The sequence below is a fragment of the Armigeres subalbatus genome, chromosome 3 (genome assembly GCF_024139115.2).
Source record: "Armigeres subalbatus isolate Guangzhou_Male chromosome 3, GZ_Asu_2, whole genome shotgun sequence".
NCBI lineage: Eukaryota > Metazoa > Arthropoda > Insecta > Diptera > Culicidae > Armigeres > Armigeres subalbatus.
This window is the reverse complement of record NC_085141.1, coordinates 123632320-123642525: the sequence shown is the minus strand read 5'-3', so window position 1 is coordinate 123642525 and position 10206 is coordinate 123632320.

The following is a 10206-nucleotide window of genomic DNA, read 5'->3' as shown; positions in this document are numbered from 1 at the left end:
TCAAACGAGTACCTACATACGCTACAAGCTCGCTCTAAATGGACTAATTGTCCTAATCAAGGAATACAATCTATATTATTTTTTAAAAATCAGTACCTCTGAAACACCAACCATGCGAAAGTTTATGATCTCTCCCAACCCCAAAATGTATGCAAAAATGACCCCCAATAGAACATTTTAAAAATGCACCTACGTTAAAAAGGAAAGCCTATACTTTCATGTAGTGGGTGTTTTAGAGATACTGATTTTTTTTTAAATAAGCCTCTTCGGACAAAGACACCGTGGGTTAGTCTGATCACCTTCACCAGTCAGTAGTAGTAGGGTTACAGCAGCAGGTACAACATCAATACTAGGGATAGGGGCTAAATGTCGAAAGACAAAAGGTCGAACGACAAAAGGACGAAAGACAAAGGTCGAATGAACAAATGGTCGAAAAGGACAAAAGGTCGAAAGGGACAAAAGTTCGAAAAAACAAAGAGTCGAAAGAGACAATATGGCGAAAGCAACAAAAGGTGAAAAGGAGAAAATGGTCTAGGACTTCCTTTTTCTATTTTTTCTTGTCTCTTTTCTTCTTACTTCATCTTTCCTTCTTAATTCTACCTTCCTTCTTTCTCCTTCTTTTTCTTATCCCTTCTGCCTTCTTCTTCCTTCTATTTTCTTCCTTCTTTCTTGCTCCTTCTTTCTTTGTTCTTCTTCCAACTTCCTCCTTTCTTCTTTCTTCTTTTTTCCTCCTTCTCCCTTCTTCTGTCTTCCATCTTTTTTCTTTCTTGTTCTATATTTCTTCTTAAGTCTTCCTTCTTCCATCTTCCTTCTTCCTTTTTCCCTCTTCTTTCTTCCCTCTTCTTTCTCCTTTTTCTTCCTTTCTTCTTCATCCCTCTTCCTTTTTCCATATTCCTTTTTCCTTCTCCCTTCTTCTTTATTCTTTCTTATTTATTTCTACTTCCTTTTCCCGTCTTACTGCTTCTTTTTTCTTTCCTTTTCCCTTGTTCTTTTTCCTTCCTTCTCTGTGTTTCTTCTTCTTTTTTTTCTTTCTTCTTTCTGCCATCCCCCATCTTCTTTATAATTTCTTCCTTTTCCCTTCGTTCTTCTTCCTTTTTTTACTAATCCCTTCTTCTTTCTTCTATTTCAATTTTCCTTATTCCTTTTTCGATTTATCGGCTTCCTTCTTCTTTCTTTCTTTTTCTTTTTTCTTTTTCCTTTTTCCTTTTCGACCTGTTCGACAAAAGCACAAAAGCTGAAAATAGTGGCAACGAAGTGATTGATGTAGGAGCTCCATTATTTCGTGGAAGGGAAGAACAACGTCCATAAGGAGATTAATGAGATGGTTCACAGGATACGAGAGGCACTACAGCAGCAAATCGAGCAAGAGACCTGTCAAGCAGGCAAAATTTTGGCTCAAATACTGAAAACGGCTTTACGGCAACGGCTAACGGCAAATTTTGCATTTTTTTTTTCATTCACACAATCACAATTTCAATCACACTCTTGAAGACCATTATTTACTCTAAAGAGTACCTTACAACTAATGTGACCAGCAAGCGTCCTGCGAAACGCCTATCAGTATTACGACACTGGCTTGGAAATCTACACGATAAAAGTGCATTCCGCGTAGATTTTAACTCAAAAAATTATTTAAAAAATATTTATGAGACCGTATAAATTGGAATAACTTTGGAAAATTAAGTTGAAAAATGCGAACGTCTGGTCACAGTACTTAAAACCATTATAAAACCAATATGTTACTGGAGATATAATTATTCAATCTACTAGTTCTTTGCTCAAATCTTTTACAATGATTCAGAAATTTAGATTTCAAACCAATGCAAACATTCCCATCATGAGCGAACATTCCCTACATTTTCATTTGGTCCCTTGAAATTAGAAATGGTTATTTTGTTGTACTCAGCGCAGTTCTGTTATACTCTTTGAAGCAGAGGAAATATAAATCAGCTGAGGTGGAGAGTACATTTGTCTCCATGACTCCCGTATCCAGGCTCCCAATAGCGCAAGAAACTCGCTGACAGACGGAAGACCAGGCAGACGCCTATTGAGTCCCAGATTCGTGTGGATGCTGTGACCGTTGAGGGACGAATGCCATGCCGCTGGGAGAAGGATGCAGCATCGTGGTAGGTTATAAGGAGAAATAAATGAGGCAGCTGCAGCGAGAAGAGACAAGAAAAACGATGCTGAACAGGAAAGAAAAACCTCCACCTCGTTAAGGCGAAAGACGCTGAGACGTATGCAACGCTACTCAAACAAGTAAGAGAGGATCTGGAACGTGGTAAGGACCAGACGTACACAAACCGAAGAAATACAGAAGCGAATGGCAAAATCGTTGATGCGGACGTCAAATCCCTAACTCCAGAGCAGGGATTGAACTTATCATTTCATTATCATTTAGTATTCAGCCAATAACTCATTCCAGAGGCGGAATTCCGAAAAGTGTTGTATGGCGGACTTCTAGCGCTGATTCCCCTCTACAACTTTGTCTAAGGGTACATTGCTCTATGTCAAATATTAACAGCGTGAAACGCTAGGAACACTCAAAATACTAAATGATAATAAGTGTTATTATCATTTAGTATATAAAGTGATACTAGCGTTTCCCGCGGTGAATATTAGACATAGACCAATGTACCCTTAGACAAAGTTGTAGAGGGGAATCAGCGCTAGAAGTCCGCCATACAACACTTTTCGGAATTCCGCCTCTGGAATGAGTTATTGGCTGAATACTAAACGATAATGAAATGATAAGTTCAATCCCTGCTCCAGAGATGATGCTTATGTGCAGGGACGAGATCACGTCGAGAGAGGAGCTCAAAATGCACAAAGGCATTCCGGGCGAGATGCAAACGACAATCCGAATAAGGAAAGCGTTCGGAGTCACACAAACAGCGATGATTCGTCTGACAGTGACTGTTGTTAACAAGGTTCTAGATTTAGCAAACTGATTCTAGGATGGTCAAAATTTTCATTGAAGGCTCGCTTGTGAATAAACAAGTGCAGAGATGCTTCAAATGATTGGGCTTTGGACAACAGGTAAAAACTTGTAAAATTTCGGACAGATCCGACATGTATTGGAAACGTATAGAAAGAGGTTATTTTGCGAAAGATTGCACACGAAGACCGAAGTGCATGCTTTGCACTCCAATATATGAAAATGAATATCAGACGGGTGGCTCAGATGTCCTGCGAGGGCGATCGCAGGCCAGCAGTAGTGGAGATAATTCAGATATCGGTGACCGAGTAACCGTAGAGCGGGAATGGCTGCGATACAATTTTTGGGCAAATTCACAACTTTAGAAGTCGTATAGAGTTCATGCGGCGGCTTCGTGATTGCCAGAATCAACATCTGCTTGCAACCGACAAGCTGTGGAGCGGAGGAGTAGGGTAATCAACACAAGAGGATATATCCTGTAGGAGTCACTTGCGAAATTAGATTTACGATTGTGCAATGAAAGCTCCGTGAGCACATCTCGGAGAGGCGGAAGTTCTGCAGTTTTTAGCTGTGGCAAACATGGACTAAAGAGCTAGCGAAGATTACACTCATAGCAACCACCAGGCGATCCGCTACCGTACCAACCAACAAAACCCTGGTGCAATACGAAGAAGAATGTCCACTGAGCGGAAGTGTGAAACTAAAGCATTCAGCACTTTGCCTGGACAGCCGTGCCGAGAGCGTTGATGCGGCCGAACTAACAGGAAGGATGGTTACGGCCAAGATGAATACACAGCTAGGTGTTGCAGTCTGCCCAATTTATGGACGAGAAGAAGGCGGGGGTGAAAAATTCATTTTCGGTGCAAAACATAAACAAACCGGCTGGCTCTCCCATACTAAAATCCAAGATGGCTGAATCGTGAATTTGGCAGATTGGAACACCTAGTGGTGGATTCATCTTGGTTACGGCTTGTGACGTTGCAATGCAACGAAAACTGGATCCGAGGAACAATTGGCATCCAGCATACTGTTGCTCGAACGCTAGTCAGCGCTTCGGGAAGCTGGGACCGAAATAATTTTACAAGTCAAACTGCTACAAGAAGCTGCGCAGAGAAGCAGACGCCAATTCCTGGGGGACGCGCATCGGGTCGTGATGTCGGGTTGGGTCAGCAACGTGCCCAACTATGCTGAGGCATATCGTACAGGGCCTCTTCCCGAAACACGATCCGACTACATCCACAAGTGATGAGGATTTTTTGAAGGAAATAATTGCCTTCCGGAACAAATTTTCATGACCGAGAAAAAAACAATAGTATTGATAAATATGATTTTGGATAACAAACAAAATACATGGTCGGTCAACTTGTAAAGAGGATCTTAGGAGAAAGTGCAATAAAGGATTTATTTTGTGATGCATTAAGAGTCTATGATTAATCCAAAGACCAAGTAATATTTTACCACTAACCCTGTCTTCAACAGTAATTTGAAACGCTCTAAAGTTTAGACGTTTCCCATCAAGCTCATCTCGTATAATATATTTGAATGAATCAAAATCTTTATAATCCCAAGAGTACAATAAGAAAAGCAAATCAAAATAAATAACTATTGGAGTCGTTATATGCGGAGGATGCTTCAATCTAGTTCAACTCAAACAAAAAATCAAAAAATATTTAATTGGAGAGCTATTATGTCAAGTGAAACCATTTATGTTGGAATCTATTTTGCCTTTCTTTTCCCGAAAGAGCTTCCATACCGAAGCAATCTCCCTTTATAATTTTCTTTTGTAAGTGGAATTGATTCGATGTCGTTACCCACTGTATTCACAGCTCATCAAAGAAAATGTTTCGTTTCTTTTTTTTTAAGTTAAGTTTTTCCCCTTTCATATCATAACCGACCGTAAGGCTACATGATCACTCCAAAAATGTCCTTTGGACAAGAAACTCAGTTCGGTGACCAACGAGCGATTCTGCCTAATCTGTAGAAGTTGAGTTTGCTTTAGCAGAGTTGTTTTAATTGTTTATAATTAAACACTGTAGTAATACGATTTCAATGAAAAATAATGTTTGTTCAAGATGTACCATAAATTACAAATTACTACTAATTCATGTGTGTGATTCCAGAAAGTAGATCATCATTCAAATAAGTTCCAGTCATCCGCCTTGAGCATAAAACAGCCCATCACCCTGGCAATAATTCTGTGAACCCAGCACTTGAGCGAATTACTGTTGAATCACGAAGAAGCTTTTCACTCAAGTAGCCATCATCAATTTTCATCTATCTTATTCGTCGGCGTTGTCGTCGTCGTCGTCGTCAGAGGGAAGGTTCCCTCTCTCTCGCTGAGAACGTGCGCCATGATTAGCCTGCCCCCGTCTGGCTAGTCATAGCGTGAGGCGGAGTAATAGTGTTTTCAAAATATCTGCCACCGCAAAGGATAGCCTGAGCTATTTAGTGTCACTCTTTGTGGTTTCCGAGTTTACTCTCGTGTATAATAATTTACTTAGTGCTAATTAATTACCGACACAAGGTCATGGCGCTTCTTTCTTTTGCATTGATTCTCCCGAATACCATTTCTAACGGTGCAGACACGCACTTTATTAGGCTGCTTGCAGAGATTTAAATATCTGAGTATCCTATTTATTTCGTTTTCACGTATCAATCCTTTGAAGCAGTAGTCGAATAAAGGTTTATTATGTGTTGACAAAACGTAGCTTTTGAAAAGTTAAAATCAAAGTATTAATAAATGCATTCCACACCGAGGCTTTCGCTGGAGTTGGTAAATTGGATGGAGTTGGATCTATTTCGGGAATTATTCAGGGGAGATGCGGTCAATATACGTCCCCTAAGCTAATCACTTAATTTTATGGTGATTTCCTCCGAAAACATGTATTTTCAAACTGTTTATCAATAATCCAACATATCAGTCATTATAAAGTTCAAAAAATTCCATGTAAAGCCAGCAATATTGCAACAAAACTATTTTATTCCAAAATTGAGAATATCAATCCAAAATGAACGATGCTGGGCAATATGCGCCACCCAAAAATGATAATTAAAATATTTCTATATTTTTCACCAAAATTTTCAAACTCTTTTGCACAAGAAATGTGTCATAGACTGATGGAATTGTGTCTCAGACTGATGGTAATAAGGAGACAATATTTTTTGTGTCTAAAGAAAAAGCATTGATGACGTAAACGCCGTTGGAATTGAAAAATTGTACATCTTCATATACAATGGCATATGATGTCTTACGGATCGGCGGTACAAAGACTTGTGTGTAGGCTTTTAGCGGGTGTAGCATTGTATAAGCATACGCGGTATTTAAAAAAAAACCATTTCAGTTGATTCGAAACGAAATTTCGAGGAATTTGAGCAATCATTCATTTCAATAATTTTTGATCTCGTTTCGTTAAATTTTGCCGAGGAATTTCGTAACAAGCTTTGAAAAATACAAAACTTAATCTGTCTTCTATCTATATATCTTCTTTACATAAAAATGAAATTATGTCTGTCTGACCCTTATAGACTCGCAAACTACTGAACCGGCGTGAAAATTTGTATACTGGAGTTTTTGAGGCCGGAAAAGGTTCATACAAATGAAACAGAAATTTCTGCAAAACTCGAGAACTAATCAGAGAATATTTTTTTAAGGCGAAACAAAGTTCGTCGGGTCGGCTAGTATAATAAAAAAAATGGCTGCGTCGCTGAATTAAAATAAAAGCTAAAATACTCAACTTTACGTATATTCGTATTCAACACTATTTTTTTTCTATCTGCTAAAACTCTGCATGTCGGCCAGATTTTCTTAATAATGTGTTAAAGATTTAGTGCCAAACTTAGAACACGGATCCGAAACCTTACTATAATCCAATGTTATGAGCCAACCGATGCTGCCTCTCTGCAAGACATAGAGAACTTCTACAGCCAACTCAATGCCGTCGCAGATAGAATTCCGAAGGGTGATATCAAGATCTGTTGGGGCGACTTCAATGCGAAGACCGGATCTGACAATTCGAACTATGAGCGCATAATAGGACGCCATGGTCTCGGAGAAATGAGAGAAAACGGAGAGCTGTTCGCAGAATTTTGTGGTAATAACGACATGTTGATCGGGGGATCGCTCTTCCCTCATTGACCGGTTCACAGGTCACGTGGGGCTTTACAGAAAATCAAATCGACCACATCTGCATCAGCCGAAAATGGAAACGGAGCGTCTTGATGTACGGAATAAACGTAGTGCCGATATCGCGTCTGATCATCACCTCTTCATCGGCGAAATACGCCTGCGCATCGCGCGGATTCGTCGAAAGGAGGAGAGAGTTGGACGACGGTTCAACACACGCCAACTGAAAGATTCCACGGTGAAACGGTCCTTTGTTGAAGAACTGGAGACGCGTGCTGCAGATATTCCGGAAGGTGGCAGCGTGGAAGACCAATGGACCGCCATCAAGAATGCTTCCATCGTCACCAGCGAGAATAATCTGGGCGTACTGCGCACCCAGAGAAAACAATGGATCACTGATAAGACCTAGAGGAAGATAGATGAGCGAAGAGAAGCCAGAGCCGCGATCAAAAGCCAGAGAAGCCAAAGTCTTAACCCGTCAACGATACTCGGATCCGGAGAAAGAAGTAAAACGACCATGTCTACGGGACAAGCGAGCCTGGGCGGACTCTCTGGCCGACGAGGAGAGAAAACCACAGCAACCGGGGACATTCGCATCTTCTACGATATCTCACGACACTTAGGCGGAGCGAAGATGACTGCAACGATACCTGTGGAAGACGTGAATGGTCAGTTATTGACCGACCCAACTGACCAGCTGAAACGCTGGTTCGAGCACTTAGAACTATTTTTTCCAGTGCCAGCCAGGCCACCACCTCGGCATGATCTGCCTAGGATCCGACGTATAACACGCGTCAATACTTGTGTGGGCCAAATTGTCACGCTTCGTGTCATTCTGGAGCAGGTCAACGAATTCCAAAAGTCCCTTTACTTGGTATTCATTGACCACGCAAAAGCTTTCGACCGTCTCAATCACGAAAATATGTGGGGCGCCCTGAGATTCAAGGGGGTTCTTGAGAAAATCATCTGCCTCATCGAGGCACAGTACGAGGGCTTCTCGTGTAGAGTACTGCTCAATGGGGTCTTATCCGACCCTATCCGGGTCATAGCTGGTATGAGGCAAGGATGTATTCTATCACCGTTACTGTTCCTCATCGTAATCGACGAGATTCTGGTAGGTGCGATTCACCGTGAACCAAACCGCGGGCTGCTATTGCAGCCTATAACCATGGAGCACCTAAACGACTACGAATTGGCTGATGACAATGCTCAACGACCTTGCCGAGCGCTCCTCTTCGGCAGGTTTAGTCATCAACGTCAACAAAACCAAATCGTTGGATGTAAGCACGCTGATCACTTCAAGTTTCACAGTAGCCGGGCAATCAGTGGAGAATGTTGAAAGCTTCCAATATCTTGATAGCCAAAAGGCATCAGACGGCGGTACCAAGATCGATATAGGCACACGGATCAAGAAAGCAGCAGAGTTTAAGAAATATCTGGACAGGCAGATAAGTGAACGCACCAAAATACGAATTTTCAACTCTAACATGAAATCTGTGCTGTTATACGCTAGCGAAACATGGTGTGTATCAGTGGAGAGCACTCAACGGCTGCAGATGTTCATCAATAGATGCCTGCGGTATATAATTCGGGCCTGATGGCCTCACAACTGGATCTCAAACAACGAGCTCCATCGTTGTTGTCACCAGAGGCCGATAGCAACAGAAATTCGGGATCGGAAGTGGGGCTGGGTCGGTCACACTTTACGTAGGGGCGGAAACGAAATCTGTAAACAAGCATTAGACTGGAACCTAGCGAAACATCGCAGCAGAGGCAGACCCAAAGGCTCAAGGCGGCGAAGCCTCAATTAGGAAATAAATGAAGTCGACTGAAATCTAACCTTGCAGCGATAGCTGGACATCGCTCAGGATGGAGATCTTTCATGTCGGCCCTTTGCACTACCGAAGATGTACAAGACCCAAAAGTAAGTGATAAGCAGCACTGTTGATTTTGTTCTACACATGATGGATTATCGTAGGTACATAAAGAGACAAATCAAGGTTCGATTTTTAACTAAAATTTAGATGTTTTTGCCTCCAGCCTCCAGAAAATATATTAAAACAAACCACAGAGCAACGACTTCGATTAAGTTTTCACGACCGCGCACCTACTAAACGCGCAGACAACTGACTGCCTAATGTTTACTCCCAGTTCGTATTCGTTGAAAGATACTTGAAGACAAACGTAAGTTCAAGTCTTATTTTGAATCCAACGAACCATGGACTTTGGCGACATGTGCCGCATTTGACAGGTCTCCTGCTCGTTTGGAACACGATTTTGTATGGGAATGACAGTTGAATTTTGTTCCAATTCTGACAGTGTCGCCACTCTTAATTACATACACTCTGCGTAGAACCAAATCTACACTGAAAGAAGCGCCATGGTAACGCTTACTATATCGAAGGTAATGCTGAAAACATTGTACCATTTGATTTCGGCAGAACGCATAATGTTTTTCAAACTACTCCAATAGTAATCAATTTTATTATGTCATTTGCAGAATCGGGATGTAGTAGAATCCACTGTGTTTATGTCATGGTTACTAGAAAACATCGCACTGAAACAAAGTTGAATTTACCATGGAAACTAGTTTTCTAGTAGAATTGAATGCTAGGCACTTGTATAATATTATGTTATGAATTTTCGCGTGGTAAACAAAAAAAAACACAGAACATAAGTCAATTTTTTTATTTAGATGAAAGCACATTGACATTTTCTTTGCAAAAGGACATGCATAGGGTAGTGAGCTAATTCCCGTCGTAGTAGGTAGTGCTTGGTTTTCAAATCTAATTTATACGCCAGCCCAACTACTTACTCTAACTAAGTTGTATGTAACACGTATTTTAGAGTTCCTAGTTTTCATTGTGTACTATTAGCGCATTGAACAAATCATAGTTTATTGAGAATCGGCAATCAAAAATACCCTTCAAATTTTTCAAATTTGTCTTATGAAAATCTGTTCACGTCCAGGAGAATTTTCATTCGTCCAGTCTAAAACTCGATGGATTGCTGTCAAATAAATCTGTTGGTATTGGTGTTCGATTTCTACAAGTACACCAAATTAGTTTTTTATGCGGTATCATACCGTGTTAAATATAAATAACATAAATTCAATTAGTATTGGCCTGTTCTGTGTACATTGATA